The following is a 19,938-nucleotide window of genomic DNA, read 5'->3' on the forward strand; positions in this document are numbered from 1 at the left end:
TGTGCAAGCTACTCTTCCTAGCAAATCTCCAAGGAACTCTAGCCCTCACTCTTTAAACCCTATATTGGAATCTGATCCCCCAAGGTTGTGTCCACAGAGTTACTGCTGGTCTGTGGAGCAGACTGGTAAAGAATAGTCTGAATGCCGTGTCAGAACCAAGAGGTCAAGGTCAGGAATAAAATTGAGGAGCATTTGGATATCTAAAACACAAAAACATAAAGATATGAACTGAAATATAAGTTGATATGGATGCACAGCAGCGCATAAGCAATATGAGAAAATACCCTGCAGTAACTAAGTAAATAGCAATAATGCTATTTAGTCACATTTACGTCATTTGTCATATGGTACTGTTTTAATACTAAAAGTTAGGGCCATCCCAAATAGGGTTTCCTTGGCGCTGTGGGATGGCTTTTACGATTTTTTGATCAAAATATGTTAACTAAGTACCTTATGTTATTTTCATGCACTATTGCTATTTATTTATTTGCTGCAGGGTATTTGCTCATTTTGTTTTTATCCTAGGTTTTGTCTGTTTAGTGACCTGTGAACATTCGCCTACACACTGCATGCACACCAACTTACATTCCAGTTTATCTGTTTAGGTTTTTGTATCAGGATTTTGCACTCTGTGCAAATAAGGACGTGGCCTTCCTTTTCTTTGAGCTGGACATTAAGTTTATATAGCTCCCCATGGCTGGGTGTCCATTAGTTGGGGTCTCTTTATTCACATTTGCATCATGTGACATATGGTAAGGTTTTAATCCTAGAGGTTAGGACCGTCTCGAATAGAGTCACCTTGACTATGGTGGGATGGCTTTTACTGTTTTTTGGTCAACATTATGTTAACTACCCTATAATATTTTCATGTACCATTGCTATTTATTTAAAGGGAATCTGTCACCTAATTTATCACATATAAGATGCGGCCACCGCCATTAGGGGCTTATCTACAGCATTCTGTAATGCTGTAGATAAGCCCCTGATGTAACCTGAAAGATAAGAAAAACAAGTAAGATTATACTCACCCAGGGGCGGACCGGTGCGGTCCGGGTCCGATGGGGGTCGCAGGTCCGGGTCCCGCGCCTCCCATCTTCATGCAATGACTGTCATGAATCCCCAATGGCTAGGGATAGCACAGGATAAGCAAAGAAATAATAAATATCGGACGAGCTCTAGGGTGATGGAACCTGGGCTGACCGCTGCCCTACGCCTGACAAACGCAACTAGAGATAGCCAGGGAGCGTGCCTACGTTGGTTCTAGACGCCACGCACCAGCCTAAGAGCTAACTAGTACTGCAGAGAAAACAAAGACCTCACTTGCCTCCAGAGGAATTAACCCCAAAGGTATAGATGCCCCCCACATGTATTGACGGTGAAATGAGAGGAAGGCACACACATAGAGATGATGTATATAGCTTTAGCAAATAGAGGCCCGCTGAAAACTAGAAAGCAGAATGACACAAAAGGGGACTGAGCGGTCAGCAAAAAACCCTAATCAAAAAAAACATCCTGAGATTACAAGAACCCATGTGCCAACTCATGGCACATGGGGAGAACCTCAGTCCACTAGAGCAACCAGCTAACAAAGAGACATTCTAAGCAAGCTGGACAAAAAAAACCCAAACAACTGAAAATCAGCACTTAGCTTATCCTGAAAGATCTGGGAGCAGGTAGGCAGGAACCAAACAGAGCACATCTGAACACATTGATAGCCGGCAAGGGAAATGACAGAAAGGCCAGGTAAAATAGGAAACACCCAGCCTCTGATGGACAGATGGAAACCAAAGGCCGCAACCCACCAAAGTCACCCAGTACCAGCAGTAACCACCAGAGGGAGCCCGCAAACAGAATCCACAACAGTACCCCCCCCTTGAGGAGGGGTCACCGAACCCTCACGAGAACCCCCAGGGCGATCAGGGTGAGCTCTATGGAAGGCGCGGACCAAATCAGTCGCATGAACATCGGAGGCGACCACCCAGGAATTGTCCTCCTGACCATAACCCTTCCACTTAACCAAATACTGGAGTTTGCGTCTGGAAAGACGAGAATCCAAGATCTTTTCAACAACATACTCCAATTCTTCCTCCACCAGCACCGGAGCAGGAGGCTCGACCGAAGGAACAACAGGCACCTCATACCTCCGCAACAACGACCGATGGAACACATTATGAATAGCGAACGATGCTGGGAGATCCAAACGGAAAGATACAGGGTTAAGAATCTCCGAGATCCTATAAGGACCGATGAACCGAGGCTTGAACTTAGGAGAAGAGACCTTCATAGGGACAAAACGAGAAGACAACCACACCAAGTCCCCAACAAGTCGGGGACCCACGCGGCGACGGCGATTAGCAAACTGCTGAGTCTTCTCCTGAGATAACTTCAAATTGTCCACCACCTGATTCCAAATGTGATGTAGCCTGTCCACCACCACGTCCACTCCAGGACAATCCGAAGACTCCACCTGACCAGAGGAAAAACGAGGATGAAACCCCGAATTACAAAAAAAAAGGAGAGACCAACGTGGCCGAACTAGCCCGATTATTAAGAGCAAATTCGGCCAGTGGCAAAAAAAGCAACCCAGTCATCCTGATCAGCAGAAACAAAACACCTCAAATAAGTTTCCAAGGTCTGATTAGTTCGCTCCGTCTGGCCATTCGTCTGAGGATGGAATGCAGACGAGAAAGACAAATCAATGCCCATCTTGGCACAAAATGTCCGCCAAAATCTAGACACAAACTGGGATCCCCTGTCAGAAACGATATTCTCCGGAATCCCATGCAAACGAACCACGTTCTGAAAAAACAAAGGAACCAACTCAGAGGAGGAGGGCAACTTAGGCAAGGGCACCAAATGAACCATCTTAGAAAAGCGGTCACACACAACCCAGATAACGGACATTTTCTGTGAAACCGGGAGATCAGAAATAAAATCCATGGAAATGTGCGTCCAAGGCCTCTTCGGGATGGGCAAGGATAACAACAACCCACTAGCCCGTGAACAGCAAGGCTTAGCTCGAGCACACACTTCACAAGACTGCACAAAGGTACGCACATCCCTAGACAAGGAAGGCCACCAAAAAGACCTGGCCACCAAGTCTCTTGTACCAAATATTCCAGGATGACCAGCCAACACAGAAGAATGGACCTCGGAGATGACTCTACTGGTCCAATCATCCGGAACAAATAGTCTTTCTGGTGGACATCGATCCGGTTTATCCACCTGAAACTCCTGCAATGCGCGTCGCAAGTCTGGGGATACGGCGTACAATATTACCCCATCCCTAAGGATACCAGCAGGCCCAGTGTCTCCAGGAGAGTCAGGCACAAAACTCCTGGAAAGAGCATCTGCCTTCACATTCTTTGAACCTGGCAGGTATGAAACCACGAAATTGAAACGAGAAAAAAATAACGACCAACGAGCCTGTCTAGGATTCAAACGCCTGGCAGACTCAAGGTAAATGAGATTCTTGTGATCAGTCAAGACCACCACGCGATGTTTAGCACCCTCAAGCCAATGACGCCACTCCTCAAATGCCCACTTCATGGCCAAAAGCTCCCGATCACCCACATCATAATTGCGCTCGGCGGGCGAGAATTTTCTAGAGAAGAAAGCACATGGCTTCATCACCGAGCCATTAGAACTTCTCTGTGACAAAACCGCCCCCGCTCCAATCTCGGAAGCATCAACCTCCACCTGAAAAGGAAGTGAAACATCTGGTTGACACAACACAGGAGCAGAAGAAAACCGGCGCTTAAGTTCCCGAAAGGCCTCCACGGCCGCAGGAGACCAATCAGCAACATCAGCACCCTTTTTAGTCAAATCAGTCAAAGGTTTAACAATACTGGAAAAATTAGCAATGAACCGACGATAAAAATTAGCAAACCCCAAGAACTTCTGAAGGCTCTTAACAGATGTAGGTTGTGTCCAGTCACAAATAGCCTGAACCTTAACGGGATCCATCTCAATAGTAGAAGGAGAAAAAATGTACCCCAAAAAAGAAATCTTCTGGACTCCGAAGAGACACTTTGAGCCCTTCACAAACAGAGAATTGGCCCGCAAAACCTGAAACACCTTCCTGACCTGTAGAACATGAGACTCCCAGTCATCAGAAAACACCAAAATATCATCCAAATACACAATCATAAACTTATCCAGATATTCACGGAAAATATTGTGCATAAAGGACTGAAAGACTGACGGAGCATTGGAGAGTCCAAAAGGCATTACCAAATACTCAAAATGGCCCTCAGGCGTATTAAATGCGGTTTTCCACTCATCACCCTGTTTTATCCGCACCAGATTATACGCACCACGAAGATCTATTTTAGTGAACCACCTAGCCCCCTTAATGCGAGCAAACAAATCAGTAAATAATGGCAATGGATACTGGTATTTGACTGTAATCTTATTCAGAAGGCGATAATCTATACAAGGTCTCAGGGAACCATCTTTTTTTGCCACGAAAAAAAAACCTGCTCCCAGAGGGGACGAAGATGGACGAATATGTCCCTTTTCCAAGGACTCCTTAATATAATTCCGCATAGCAGTATGCTCTGGCAGTGACAGATTAAATAAACGACCCTTTGGGAACTTACTGCCAGGAATCAATTCTATAGCACAGTCACACTCTCTATGAGGAGGGAGCGAATTGAGCTTAGGCTCCTCAAAAACATCCCTATAATCTGACAAAAACGCAGGGATCTCCGAAGGAGTAGATGAAGCGATAGAAATCGGAGGTGCATCATCATGAACCCCCTGACATCCCCAGCTTAGCACAGACATTGTTTTCCAGTCCAGGACAGGATTATGAGTTTGTAACCATGGCAGACCAAGCACTAGTACATCATGTAAATTATACAGTAGAAGGAAGCGAATCACCTCCTGATGAACAGGAGTCATGCGCATGGTCACTTGTGTCCAATACTGCGGTTTATTCATAGCCAATGGTGTAGAATCAATTCCCTTCAGAGGAATAGGAACTTCCAGAGGCTCTAGACTAAAACCGCAGCGTTTAGCAAATGACCAATCCATAAGACTCAGGGCAGCGCCTGAATCCACATAGGCATCGACGGAAATGGAAGACAGTGAAAAAATCAGAGTCACAGACAAAATGAACTTAGACTGCAGAGTATCAATGGCAAAAGATTTATCAAGCTTTTTTGTGCGTTTAGAGCATGCTGATATAACATGAGCTGAATCACCACAATAAAAACACAAACCATTATTCCGCCTATAATTTTGCCGTTCACTTCTGGACTGAATTCTATCACATTGCATAGTCTCAGGTGCCTGTTCAGAAGACACCGCCAACTGGTGCACGGGTTTGCGCTCCCGTAAACGCCGATCAATCTGAATGGCCATAGCCATAGACTCATTCAGACCTGTAGGCGCAGGGAACCCCACCATAATATCCTTAATGGCCTCAGAAAGACCATTTCTGAAGTTTGCAGCCAGGGCGCACTCATTCCACTGAGTAAGCACCGACCATTTCCGAAATTTCTGACAATATATTTCCGCTTCATCATGCCCCTGAGAGAGGGCTAATAAAGCCTTTTCAGCCTGAATCTCTAGGTTAGGTTCCTCATAGAGCAATCCCAATGCCAGAAAAAACGCATCCACACTGAGCAATGCAGGATCCCCTGGTGCCAATGCAAATGCCCAATTCTGAGGGTCGCCCCGTAGGAACGATATAACAATCTTGACCTGTTGAGCAGGGTCTCCAGAGGAGCGAGATTTCAAAGAGAGAAACAATTTACAATTGTTCCTGAAATTCAGGAAGGTAGATCTATCTCCAGAAAAAAACTCTGGAATAGGAATTCTAGGTTCAGACATGGGAGTGTGAACAACGAAATCCTGTATGTTTTGAACCTTTGCCGCGAGATTACTCAGGCTGGAAGCCAAACTCTGGACATCCATGATAAACAGCTAAGATCAGAGCCATTCAAGGGTTAAGAGGAGGTAAGAAGCAGCTAGACAGCAATTAAGGGCTAGGCAGCAAAACTCTGAAGAAAAAAAAAAAAAAAAAAATTTTCCTTGAACACTTCTTTTTCTCCTGCTTCAGCCCAAACAATTAACACTTTGTGGGCCGGCTATATTGTCATGAATCCCCAATGGCTAGGGATAGCACAGGATAAGCAAAGAAATAATAAATATCGGACGAGCTCTAGGGTGATGGAACCTGGGCTGACCGCTGCCCTACGCCTGACAAACGCAACTAGAGATAGCCAGGGAGCGTGCCTACGTTGGTTCTAGACGCCACGCACCAGCCTAAGAGCTAACTAGTACTGCAGAGAAAACAAAGACCTCACTTGCCTCCAGAGGAATTAACCCCAAAGGTATAGATGCCCCCCACATGTATTGACGGTGAAATGAGAGGAAGGCACACACATAGAGATGATGTATATAGCTTTAGCAAATAGAGGCCCGCTGAAAACTAGAAAGCAGAATGACACAAAAGGGGACTGAGCGGTCAGCAAAAAACCCTAATCAAAAAAACCATCCTGAGATTACAAGAACCCATGTGCCAACTCATGGCACATGGGGAGAACCTCAGTCCACTAGAGCAACCAGCTAACAAAGAGACATTCTAAGCAAGCTGGACAAAAAAAACCCAAACAACTGAAAATCAGCACTTAGCTTATCCTGAAAGATCTGGGAGCAGGTAGGCAGGAACCAAACAGAGCACATCTGAACACATTGATAGCCGGCAAGGGAAATGACAGAAAGGCCAGGTAAAATAGGAAACACCCAGCCTCTGATGGACAGATGGAAACCAAAGGCCGCAACCCACCAAAGTCACCCAGTACCAGCAGTAACCACCAGAGGGAGCCCGCAAACAGAATCCACAACAAATGACATCCTCTTCCTTGCTTCCTGTCGCGGCTCCTGCCCAGGTGTACTTTATCTGCCCTGTTGAGGGCAGCGTAAAGTACTGCAGTGCGCAGGCGCCGGGCCTCTCTGACCTTTCCCAATGCCTGCACACTGCAGTACTTTGCTCTGCCCTCAACAGAGCAGATCAGTATGCCTGTGCAGGAGTATCAGGATCCTGTCAGCACCGGTGCGCTGCCACAGCTGAGCAGGGTGACTTACCCACACTGCGGGAGAGCCTGTGGTCAGATACCACGGGGAAAGCTCAGGCAGACGGGACCTGAGCAGCATGCTGAAGATAGCAGAAAACAGAAGGACCTACAATCATGTGACCACAGGGGGCTGGGCTTAGCGTCGTCCTGCTGGAGATGAGTGCTGGATTCTACAGGCCCCCTGAAGTAAAGGAGAGGGGAACTCAAGTCATACAAACGAAGGTCATACACGGAGAGGGCATCGCGGTACAGAAGGGGCGAGCAGAGAATAGTCAGAACGTAGGCAAGGAGTCATACACAGAGATAGCAGCGCAGTACAAGAGGGACAGGCAGAACTCTAAACGGGGACAGAACCAGATCAGAACCAGACAAGCTTAAAGTAGCACAGGCACAAAGCACAGGCACAACAGGGTCACACACACTCGGCCAACAGTCAGAGTATAAGCGACTAGGAATGAGCAAACAATGAGGCTATAAGAAGCCTCCCAGAATCCCATAGTGAGGCCGTCCAGATTAACCTCTGAACTACTGTACCTAATCCCACAAACTATGCAGATCATGACAAGGAGCCACGACAGGAAGCAAGGAAGAGGACGTCATTGCATGAAGATGGGAGGTGCCCGACCCGGACCTGCGATGCCCATCGGACCGGACTGCACCAGACCGCCCCCCCAGGTGAGTTTAATCTAACTTCTTTTTCCAGTGGTCACATCTTATATGTGAAAAATTAGGTGACAGATTCCCTTTAATTAGTGCAGGGTATTTATTAATTTTGTTTTTATCTTAGGTTTTAGCTAAAACACAAGCCAAGGTTAAGGATGGGAACTAGCCGAGTCAGAGCAGACAAGAAGGAGTGAACCAATCGTAAATGTAACATATAACTGGTAGCTAGAGACTACTGGGAGTTTAAATATGAAGGAGCCCTGCCCATGTCTCCCAGCAGTAAGTTAATTGCATTGATAATCATCTCTCTGCAGCAAAACATAGTGGAACTGGAAGAGGAGCAACAAATTTCAGCTATTCAAAAGTTAAACTGAAATATGTTATTGTCAGTATCAGTTCTGTGCCCCCTAGTGACAAGGCAGAGGTAGTAGGTGCGTGTTTACACAGATTTGGCACCAATATGGAGAAAACAAAAGGGGGACTTTACTAAGGCTACTTTCACACATCAGGTTTTTTGCATCAGGCACAATCCGGCGAATGTTGGAAAAAACGGATCCGGCGCAGATTGTGAAAAACTGATGCGACGGATCCGTTTTTTTGATGGATCTGACTAGCATATCCAGATAATTGGATAAAAAAAACTTGGGAGCATGCTCAGTTTAAAAAAACGGAATCCAGCACCTTAATCCGTCATTTTCTGGATCCGGCACCTTCCGGCTTCCATAGGCTTCCATTCTAGCAAACAGCCGGAAGTGCCGGATCCAGCGTTTCCGGCTTTTTTGCCGGAGACAAAAAACGTTGCTATGGATGTTTTTTCCAGAAACCGGAAACGGCAGGTTTGCCGGATCCAGCGAAAACCGGACGAAACGCAAGGTCATACTGCCCAATCCGGCACTAGTCTATGGGAAAAAAAATGGATCCGCCGGCAACATTTGCCGGATCCGTTTTTTTTTAAATTAGCCGGATTGAGCCTGACGGCGAAAACTGAATGTGTGAATGTAGCCTAAGTCTGGGTACACATAGCATTTTTTCCCACATTCTGTGGTCCCGAACGGGCTTAGTTTTGAACCCCCAACAAAATGGAATCTGGGAGTATGTGCTGATGGGCCATTGACCATAATGATGCAGTTGGAGTCACGGTGTTCTCTGTCATGCCTCATTTTTGCCCGTATATGCCTACTGAAGGTGGACAGCAACTAATCTCAAGTAGCTATGGCTGGCTTTTGGTTTCTTTCTTCCTTTTTTCATGCTTTACTTTTTACCTTGGTTGTTCTATTTTTATGTGTTTTTCCACCTTTTTGTTTCCTTTTTCTTGTTTTTTCCTTATTTTTTCTGTATTTTTTTTATTTTCTTTTAGGACTTATGCCTTTCATTACCCTCTTTTGTTTTTTACTTATCTTACCCTCCTCATATTCAACGTTTACTACTGACTTCTACTTTCACATTCGGTTCTTTCCGTCACTGTTCGCACTACATCACTGGGACTCCAACGTCATCTTCACGTAATTCACATCATATGATCGGACCATCGGCACCGCCCCAACACCAAGTAAGGTGGCTCTCTCTGCCACTCTACTTCTCTATTTAACGGGAGTCTTATTCCGGACTCCGGACCATTTCACTTACAGTTATGTGTATCCTGATCTTTCTTCTACACTGTTCGATTTAATTGCTCTGTGAACCCAACGTAAGACCAGCATTTTACTGGGGGCGTGACCTGCAAGCAGATGGCAGCAGTCCCATAACTCCAGGGCTCCTGAGATTGTGGCCCTAACACCGGCACACAGCAGCTTCCAGCCAGAATCCTTACCTCCATAACACAGGCTGTTGGTATCTGAAGGCTCCGGGCATATGATGACCAGGGGTAGAACCCAGAAATGTGGATCCCCACCAAGATTGGAGGACTTTTTTTCCAGAGGGAAGCCTGCTGTGAGTTCAGGTAAATTGGTGCCTGCCTCTCCCTCTGGATCCTCTCACTCCTCACATGGCATGGGGGAAGGTGCAGTGGACACAGGGGCGCAGGAGCATAATATGCCTCTCACAAAAGGAGATATGGAGAGTCTCCTTTCTTCCTTAAGAGCCTCATTAAAAGAGGACTTGAAATCCATGCTGGGGGGAGATGAAAGGAGCGATCTCCAGCCTGGGAGAATTCACTTCCCATAAGAAAATAACATGGCAGAATTTCCACATCATATAATGCCCTGATTGATGAGAGAATCTCTGAAAGAAGAATTAGCCCAGCTTAGTGACAAAGTATATGATCTAGAGGACAGATCTAGAAGGAATAATGTTCACATAAGAGGCATCCCAGAGGGGATTGCTGATAACACCCTAAATGCTTTCCTGCAATCATTTCTGCAAGCAGTTCTCCCTGATTTAACCCCTAGAGATCTGATGGTGGATAGAGTTCATAGAACCCCTAAACCATGGCATATAAATCCTGATCTCACTAGAGACACATTAGCCAGACTGCATTTTTTCACCACTAAAGAAACATTTCTGCAGAGGTTAAGGAAGAACCCAAGCCTGCCAGAGTCTTTGCAAAACCTCCAGGTTTTTACAGACCTTTCTGCAGCAACGTTGGCTAAGAGGAGGGAATATGCCCTCTTTTGTAAGTCTCTCAGAGACAACAATATCCGATACAGATGGGGTTATTCGCCAGTGAAGTTGTTGGTCTCCTATGAAGGTTGACTGGTGGTATGTCACTCTCCCAAACAAGCGGAAGAAAGACTGCCTGAGTGGAAGATTCCTTTATCTCCTAGGAAAATCAATCAGGGGAAAAAATTAACCCAGGAGTGGTCTAACCCATGATCTGGAGGTTTGGAGCAGGTCCATGTCTCTGAGGCCCATTGTGGGGCTAGTGGAAACAGTGCCCTTGTAGTAACTTTATCTGCTGATCCTTGACTTAACAGCTTGCATTCTGTTTTTTTTGCAACCTTTTTATTTCTTTTTTGTTTTTTCTTTTTTTCTAGCTCTAACTACTTTTACATTTTTTCAGTTGTTTTCTTCTTTTTGCTTGTTCTGGTAATGTGCGATTTTGAAGCCCTGACTTGTTTACATTTATTGATGCATCTGTGCTCTCAAAGTAATACTATGATGGAAGAGTGTTCAGACATATTGATTACACTGTTGGATTGTACTTGGAGGCACATGGGAAGTCCTAGGCGATTACTTGTTCCACCATGAGCATCCAAATACTATCAATCAATGTTAAAGGACTGAACTCCCCAGGAAAAAGGTCCATGATATGGAGGGAGGTGTGGAAATCACAGGCTGATGTGTGTTTGCAGGAGATTAATTTGCTTGAGTCCGATAATAATAGGATTAGTCATCCCCAATTTCCACACACATTCTTTGCAAATAACCCTGGCAAGAAAGCAAGGGTATGTATATTAATTAAAAATACGCTGGAGTTTCAGTGTATAAATTCTTATAAAGACCCAGCGGGTCGATTCCTGATTTTAGTGTGCTCTCTTAACGGTCAGGCACATACTATTGTTCAAAGACCAAAGGAAAGAGAAGCAGCATAAAGTCCAAATAAATATGTAAACAAACTTTATTAACAATTATTACAAGTTTAAAATGAACAGAGGGAAATGGTCCCCGTTCTGTACTCAGCACGCACCTACAAGAGCAGGGGATATGTGCCTGTAATATATATGTGTCCACATTATGACCAAAGCTGGTATAGCAGAAGGTTAAAGTGACAGTGCATCAGATTCAAACAAGCCTGCATTGGACACACAGGTCCATGAAATTAGCTAACAAGCACATTTCATACTAAATATAGATATTATACATACCAGGTAATGTGGAAACAAGTCACGGCGTGGATGGCACTACACCCCTGTATCCCCCGACGCGCGTTTCGGCTATCGCCTTTCTCAAGGGGTGCATAAGCATAGCGCTGGGTTCAATAAATAGTATAAGACAGCACACACTGGTGGATGTGTGAGCAGTGGGCTAGCCAATCACCACACAGCGTCCAATCACCCTGCACCCAGAACACCTGAACGCCGCTCCTAATGGAACACATGGGGCCCCATGCGTCACACAGGAGACAGCGCCATGTGATCGGGAACAGGGCGAGTGAGCAGCCATGTGGTCATACTGCGTCCGCATAGCGCTGATCGCGCCGAACGGACAGTTAAGGATAGATAGCTATCTATCACTGCGGCCACATACACATAACCTGACATGCGCAGAACAGACATCAACTACGGATGGCTGTGTGGACACACTACATCTGCGCCTGCGCCTATCTGTAGTCCTGAAGCTGCAGTAAATACCCTCATTCAATGCCGCTGCCATATTACCAGGATCAGACATGCGCAAAACGTCCCTATGAACGTTTTATAAAGAAGAATAGCTATATCCATATGGGGCCATAGTAAACATATAGAAAACATAAATATAGTGAAGGAAAATACTAACAAGTAACCTTATGAACTATAGTTATAATAACGAGCGTATGTATAAAGTCGCAACAGGATATATATATATAATTTTTTAGTATAACAGCCCCATAGATCAGGGGAAATGAGTACACACTCAGCAGAGCCCACTATTGAAATTATCTACACCGATGCAAAAACACAAAGAAACAAAATAACCAAAAAAGATTAAAACATACAAAGAATACCACCATAAGAGGTAGCACAAAATACACTCCACCAGATTGTGTCCATATAGATCAGCACAAGAAGGAAATTGCTAAAAATACATATATGGAAGAAATGGCACAACTACATGGTATATATATATGCTGTCAATCTATTATGCCAATAAATATATAGAGGAACCAAGAAAAAGGTAATAATGCTGATATTATATATAATGTAATCCAAGTGGATATATATAAAAGTCCCAACATATATCTTCAGCCAATCTGGCCAACGTTACTCCAGTCTTCACATATCTTCCAATAAATAGAAGCTCCTTCACCCAAATGGATCAGCAAACATCCCTCATGTGCCGCAGCTATTAATGCTAGAAAAATGTAAAAAAGAAAACCCATTAAAAACACTTAAAATCAAAGATGCATGCGGAGACGTACACGGGAAAATGCACAAAGGCCGGCGGACTACAAGAATGGGGCAAATGAAATATTTTCATTTAGGCCCTCCGGATGAATGGTCTGGAGGCGCCATATCCATTGCGTCTCCAATTTCGCAAGTCTCTTAGATAGTTGCCCACCCCTGATATTAATTTTTAGGGTATCAATTCCCCTAACCCTCAAAAGGGATGAATCGCACCCGTGGAGCTCCTTGAAATGCCTAGGTAACGTTTTTAACAAGGAGGAGTCCACGTGGCCACTGGCCGCCTGTATCCCCAACACATGTTCCCTCACACGGACTTTAAATAAACGGGTAGTCAGGCCTACATAAATAAGTCCACACGGACAGGTGGCATAATAGATCACATATCGTGTATTACACGAAATATGTGATCTAATTGAGTATGTTCTGACACCCCTTGAGTCCGTGAAAGTATCACAGGTGTCCACGTTGGGACAGGTGACACAGCGGCCACACGGACGACATCCAGGTCCAGGGGCAAATCTCTCCAAAAAAGTTGGGGGACGCTGACTCACATGGTGACTCCGGACCAAACAGTCACGGAGATTCTTAGCCCGTCTAAATGTTAATATGGGTCTGGTTGGGAGAAATTTCCCAATGATCGGATCCACCTTTAGGATAGGCCATGCCTTTTCCAGCGCATAGCGTATCCGATCAGATTGCGAACTGAAGGTGGTAATGAATCTTGTTTTTTCATAGGCGCCCATAATTGGACGTCTCGGGGGACCATACATAAGACTATCCCTAGATGTATGTTTTGCACGTAAATAAGCTCTCTTGATGGACCTCCCACTATATCCACGATCCCTAAATCTAAGGCGAAGTTCCTCAGCTCGTTTTTCAAAATCACCCATATCTGAGCAAATGCGTCTCAGACGGAGGAACTGCCCTACAGGAATCGATTTAACCATGTGTTTTGGGTGTCCAGAGGTAGCGTGCAACAAGGTATTAGTAGCCGTTTTTTTGCGGAATATATCCGTATTAAGAATACCCCCACTGTCTCTCTTTATCGTGACGTCCAAGAAGTCAATCAAATCCGGATCTGATACAAAAGTAAGATGGATATTCAGGTCGTTGCCGTTCAGGAGAGACATAAAATGCGTAAGGTCGACGGATGTGCCCTGCCAGATGAAGAAGATATCATCGATATATCGTGTCCACAAAGGAACACGATTAATCGATCCCTGTTCATCTGACAGGGGGAGGTCCCTCTCCCACAGCCCCAGGAAAAGACCCGCATACGGTCTTTGATTAATTTAAGGCAGTGGTCCTATATGTTCCTACTTTTGGTCCCAGTTTTTCTATACTGACCATACCCTATTTGGGTTTAAATAATATGTTGGTGACCTTCTATTGTTCCGCCTTAGTGTTTTACATACTATTGTTGCAGTATACTGTATGCTCCAAATAATGCACAGATTCTTTTTCTGCGCAAAGTATTTCTGAAGGTAACCGAATTATCTCAGGGAGAGCAAATTATTTGTGGAGATTTCATTATTCTTGTGGCTAGACTCCTAGATTGTTCTAATAAAAAGAACTATTTCCGGAAAGAATTAAAACCTTTGAGTAGCGAGTTCCATTTACATGATTACTGGAGATATTCTCACGCCACCGAAAGGGACTTTACTTTTTATTCCTTTCAACATCAGACCTACTGTAGTAGACTGGATTATTTTCTAGTCGATAGTAAGGCCTTAGGCAGATGCATCTCAGCAAAAATTGGATAAATTTTCTGGTCGGATCACGCCCCAGTCACCTTGATACTCGCCCTGCAACACCAAACAAACCCATACTCTAGGTGGCGATTAAATACCTCTCTTCTCCTTGACAAGCATGGGATGGAGAAAGTGTCATCAGAACTTTCACATTACTTTAACACTAATGATGTGGGGGAGGTTTCAGATGAGACCTTATGGTCAGCACATAAGGCGGTCATTAGAGGAATATGCATTCAACAGGAGTCTTAAAAAAGAGAGAGGAGCAGAAATAAGATAATGATGCAACTCCATTAATTAGAACTAATTAATAAATCCAACCCTTCTTTTGATAACTCAGAGGCTATGTGTAAGCTTAGATTTAAATTATGAGAACATCTCCTTTCTATTTATGCATATAATCTTAAAAAAATTAAAATGAGATTTTATGGAACTGGGGATAGAGGTGGAGCCCTACTGGCACGCAGAGTTCAAAAATGTGAAATGCGAACCAGAATTGATCACCTTGTAGACCCTCATGGAAATTATGTTCGGAACCCCACGGAGATAGCAGGCCTATTCGCCCAATACTATACCCAACTTTATAATCTACATGAAGACCCTCAAATTCCTCAACCATCTCAGTCAGAGATTGATCAATATTTACAAAATATTAATTTACCCGAAGTATCCCAAGACCAGGTAAACTGTCTTAACGCTCCCTTCACTGGGGAGGAGATTAGGACTGCTATTAAATTCATGAAGAGTAATAAAGCCCCTGGACCAGACGGGTTGCCAAATGAATATTATCGCCATTTCCAACAAATATTATCCCCATTTCTTTTGCGACTTTATAAGCATTGGCAGGTAAAAGAATCTGTGTCCACTTCAAATCTGGAGGCTACGATTACTACATTACCGAAACCAGCTAAATCGCCTACATGCCCAGGTAATTCAGGTCTATTTCACTTTTGAATTGTGACGTGAAGATATTTTCAAAAATATTAGCAATGAGACTGTACCACATTATCCCTTCTCTTATCTCCCCTGACCAAGCTGGGTTTGTGGCGGGACACGAGGCAAAGGATGGGACACGTAGAATGATTAATCTGATTAAAGTTGCTGAGCACTTGTCACTTGATGCTGAAAAAGCTTTTGATAGGGTGCACTGGGGTTACCTAAGAAGTGTATTACGTAAATTTGGACTGATAGGTCCCATCTTTTCGGGTATGGTAGCCATGTACTCTAACTCCAATGCAAGAGTGTTATCCTCAGGGTTCCTATCAGATCCATTTCAAATATCTAGTGGTACCCGTCAGGGGTGTCCTCTATCTCCCATTATTCTTGCTCTGTGTATGGAGCCATTGGCTGAAAGGATAAGAACTTCCTGTGGCATCTCAGGTATTAAGGTGGGGTTGGTGGAACATACAATTGGCCTATATGCAGATGATATTATTATATTATGTACAAATGAAGGATCATCTTTTCAAAATATTCTATACGCATTGGAGGAGTTTGCCAAAGTATCTTATTACAAACTTAACACCGCTAAATCTTTGGTTCTCCCTATTTTAGTTTCCCCTGATGTGAAAGACCACCTGAAGCATCAATACCCTTTTGAGTGGGTGGAAGATGGAATCCCATACTTGGGTATTATGTTCATCCCCTCCAAAAGTCTGCTACACAGTAATATCTCCAAATTATTGAAGTCCATAAAGAAGGACCTAGAGAATCTTCAATTTGTATTTGTGTCATAGATAGCCAGAATTAATACTTTTAAGATGATGTTGCTTCCAAATTTTTTTTATTGCTTTAGATGCATCCCGATTAAGATCCCCCTGAGATATATATCTTCCCTTCAGAGGACGACCAACCAATTCACATGGGCTACTAAGAAGCCAAGAGTGGCCAGTAAAACAATGTACTATCCTTATGATTTGGGGGAATGGGAGTTCTGGATATATTAGCATATATCATAGAGCAGCCATTATAGGGGGGATCCGGAGTTTGTGGCTAGTCGACAACCCCAACAAATGGTTTCAAATACAATCTTTCTTTGCTAAAGGAGGCTCAACCAGATTGATATTGAAAACTGAGACAATTAAACAGAGCTCCTATACTCCATGCCTCCTGACAATGGAGGTTACCTTAAAATATTGGAGAACACTGGCCCCAAAATTGATAAAAATTCCCCAATGGACATCTCACTAAGAGCCCATGTGAATCTCACATTCCCTTTCTTAATCTTCAAAAATGGAGGCGGGAGTAAAAAATGTACAAGACTTAATGGACAATTTCTTCCTCATCCCCTTTGATCGATTGACAGCAAAATTTCCAGGGATTTGGTGTTATTTTTACCAATACCTACAACTTCGACACCTCATCCAGACCTCCCCACAATCTGTATTTTTCACTCTCCACATAGAACACTGGGCTAATAGTTATATTCTACGACCGAAATCTAATTCTAAAGGGGTTTCAATTTTATACAAAGCTCTGAATGAGATAGATTTAGTTGATAAACTACCCTATGTGAAGCACTGGGAATTGGAATTAGGCATATCCCTGGAACCAGATGATTGGAAGGTGGGCTTGGGAGAGGTACAACGTGTATCTTCGTGTATAAACCATCTTGAACACTTGAAAAAGATACACCTACGATGGTACCAGTGGCCAGCGAAACTAGCTCATTTTATTCCTAATCAGTCCTCACTAAGTTGCAAAGGATGGGGGGAGAAAGGTACATTGGGTCATCTGTGGTGGTTTTGTCTCATAGTCACTAAATTTTGAGGGGTGTAGCCGACCTTAATTTAGGTTCTCATGATGCAGATATTATTGGACCACAGCTTTATATTACTTCACATTGGAACAGATAAGGTTCCTTTTGACCTTAGCGGTTCCCTAACTCACATTTTAATTGTGGCTAGATTAACTCTCGCAGCTAAATGGAAAGATCAGAATGTACCTACTATTAGAGAAGTGGTTGACGGAATTAACGTAAATTGTCAACATGAATTATCTTTGGCTCAGTCCTTAGCAGCTAAGAATAGAATATCCCACATATGGGATCCCTGGTAAGACAGTCCTATGTCCACCCCACTTCATTGAGACAGGACATGAATTAGAAAAGTAATGGTGGAATCTCCAGCTCCTATGTGACCATGCACATGTTTAGTTTGGATGTAGTTATGGAGTAACAGTTCATATTGACTCCTTGTCCAATGCATTGTGTTTACTGCTTAATATTCAAAAGTTAATATACAATACATGATTACTTGATGGAAAAGCTAAGATCACAGTGTTTTGATATATTGCACAGATATCCTCTGTTTGTTATGTTAGTTATGTGGTTCCGCCAGGCATGTTGGCAGGTGGCTGTTTGTATGGAATTTTGAAATCTTAATAAAAATTTATTGGAATAAAAAAAAAAAAGACCAGCATTTCACAATTGTCTTTACCCAGAGTATGCTGGAATCAACTTCAACACATTTACTAAGAGGCATAAGCCATGCACCAGAAAACCAAATATACTCCTGCTATGAACTATAATTTATTCCAGCTTTTAACTTACAATACATTAAAGATTTGTTCCCTTTATATTGCATGAGACTGCCATATAAAACTGGGCGCTTTACTCAGCTATTCCCAGCAGTCCAATTGATATTGAATGATTTGGAGGCCGAACATGTGCACCTGTACAATCTGTAATGCTGTTGACAGCTAAATAATATACAATTATAGTTGGTTTTCTTTCCAACATTTTTTTCTATTGTATAAAAATCCGAAAACATTGCATTTTTGAATGAGAAATTATTTCACATATATAGTTAAAGTACCGTAATATGTAAATATATAAACAATCTGTTTTTAGGGATTGCGGGACGTTGTTAGAAAAAATGAAGAGGTTTTTGACTTTTGATTTACTTGTCTCTCCCTCTAATTTCACCGAGGATGTTACAAAAATAAAGCCAATTAATAATTTTAAGAAACAACAATGAGACAGGCATTAAACAGTTCATTTATCATATTGTAGCCTCTCTTACTTAGAATGTGATATCCCGGGGGGCAGTTCTCTTGGTTGGGGAGAATGTTTAAGTCCCAGGAGTCATAGACTCTTTATGAATTCATGGTTTTGATGATGAACACTTCAACAGTAAGAGCATCGAGAACTGATAGTAGGCAGCCCAGCACATGCCAAGTATATGCTAATGAGGAGAAATAATCTCTGGAGTTCCAACAAATCACTCATTGTCTGATGCAATTAGTCTGTTTTTCTCACAATATCAAATCATTCTAAATTTGTTCTGATTTCCCAGGCTTCACATCACTTATAAGTTGCTTTATGTGCTGAAACACTTTAAACAGATAGGATTGTTGGGAAGTCCAAGTTTTAAAAATTTCTTACGGATTGTACCTCATCTTCTTAACCTTTTATTAGCAAAAAATATGATATATCAGCATATTTTAATGAAAGTAATAACAATGTATACCTCCTACCATACCAATTTTATATATACTATAAAAAAGATGTGAGCATCCTTAATTTTCACCTTGATTGTATTTCTTTTTGTTGAAAAAACAAGATATATTGTAGAATATATAGTATATGAAAAACTCTTGCTATTCAATGAGCACTTAAAGAGTAACCACCATTTTAATATTTATTTCATAATTCAATAATACACATGAAAATAAGAAACTTTAAACAATATCTTATCAAAGAAATCTACTTTTCTTTCTCTGACAGGACTGATTATTCATTCTCAAAATTCTGATCTGTATTCAATGAAGACATTTTTACATTATTGAGATAGGTGATGAAAGTTACTACTAATTAAATTCAAGGAAGAGTGAAGTGGGAAAGAAGAAAGGAGGAGCTTTGCCTCTAGCTCGTCCTTCCCCTCCCATCTACATTGAATCTTATCAGTAGCAGCTGCCATCTTGTATCTCAGTAATGGGAAAGACTATCTTCTCTGAATATGGATTATACCTCAGAACTGAGAATTTTGAATATGAATTATCAGTTCTGGTAGAGAAAAAAATATTTCTCTGATACTTTACAAAGGTTCTCATTTTCATGTGTACTATTGATTTTGAGATATAAAAAATAAAACTGCAGTTATTCTTTAAAATGTTTTTATCAGACACTTTTAGTTTTTGGGCAGCTAACAAGCAGGTAGTTACTAACTACCTGTAAGTTCTGCCCAGGTCTAGAGCAGTGTGATCACAGACCACTCTTGCTGGCAATTCTGCTGCTTCATGTCAACAGAGCAGCTCTTCTTCTTCTGGGCTGCTTTATTGATAGAGTATGTCTGCCAACGTCATGCTGATTGACCGCTGGTTCTCCATTGTTATGCGACAAGGACCTGAAGGTCAATCAGCATGACATCAGCAGTCACACCCAATTAACAGTGCAGA

Source organism: Ranitomeya variabilis, chromosome 1 (genome assembly GCF_051348905.1).
Source record: "Ranitomeya variabilis isolate aRanVar5 chromosome 1, aRanVar5.hap1, whole genome shotgun sequence".
Lineage (NCBI taxonomy): Eukaryota > Metazoa > Chordata > Amphibia > Anura > Dendrobatidae > Ranitomeya > Ranitomeya variabilis.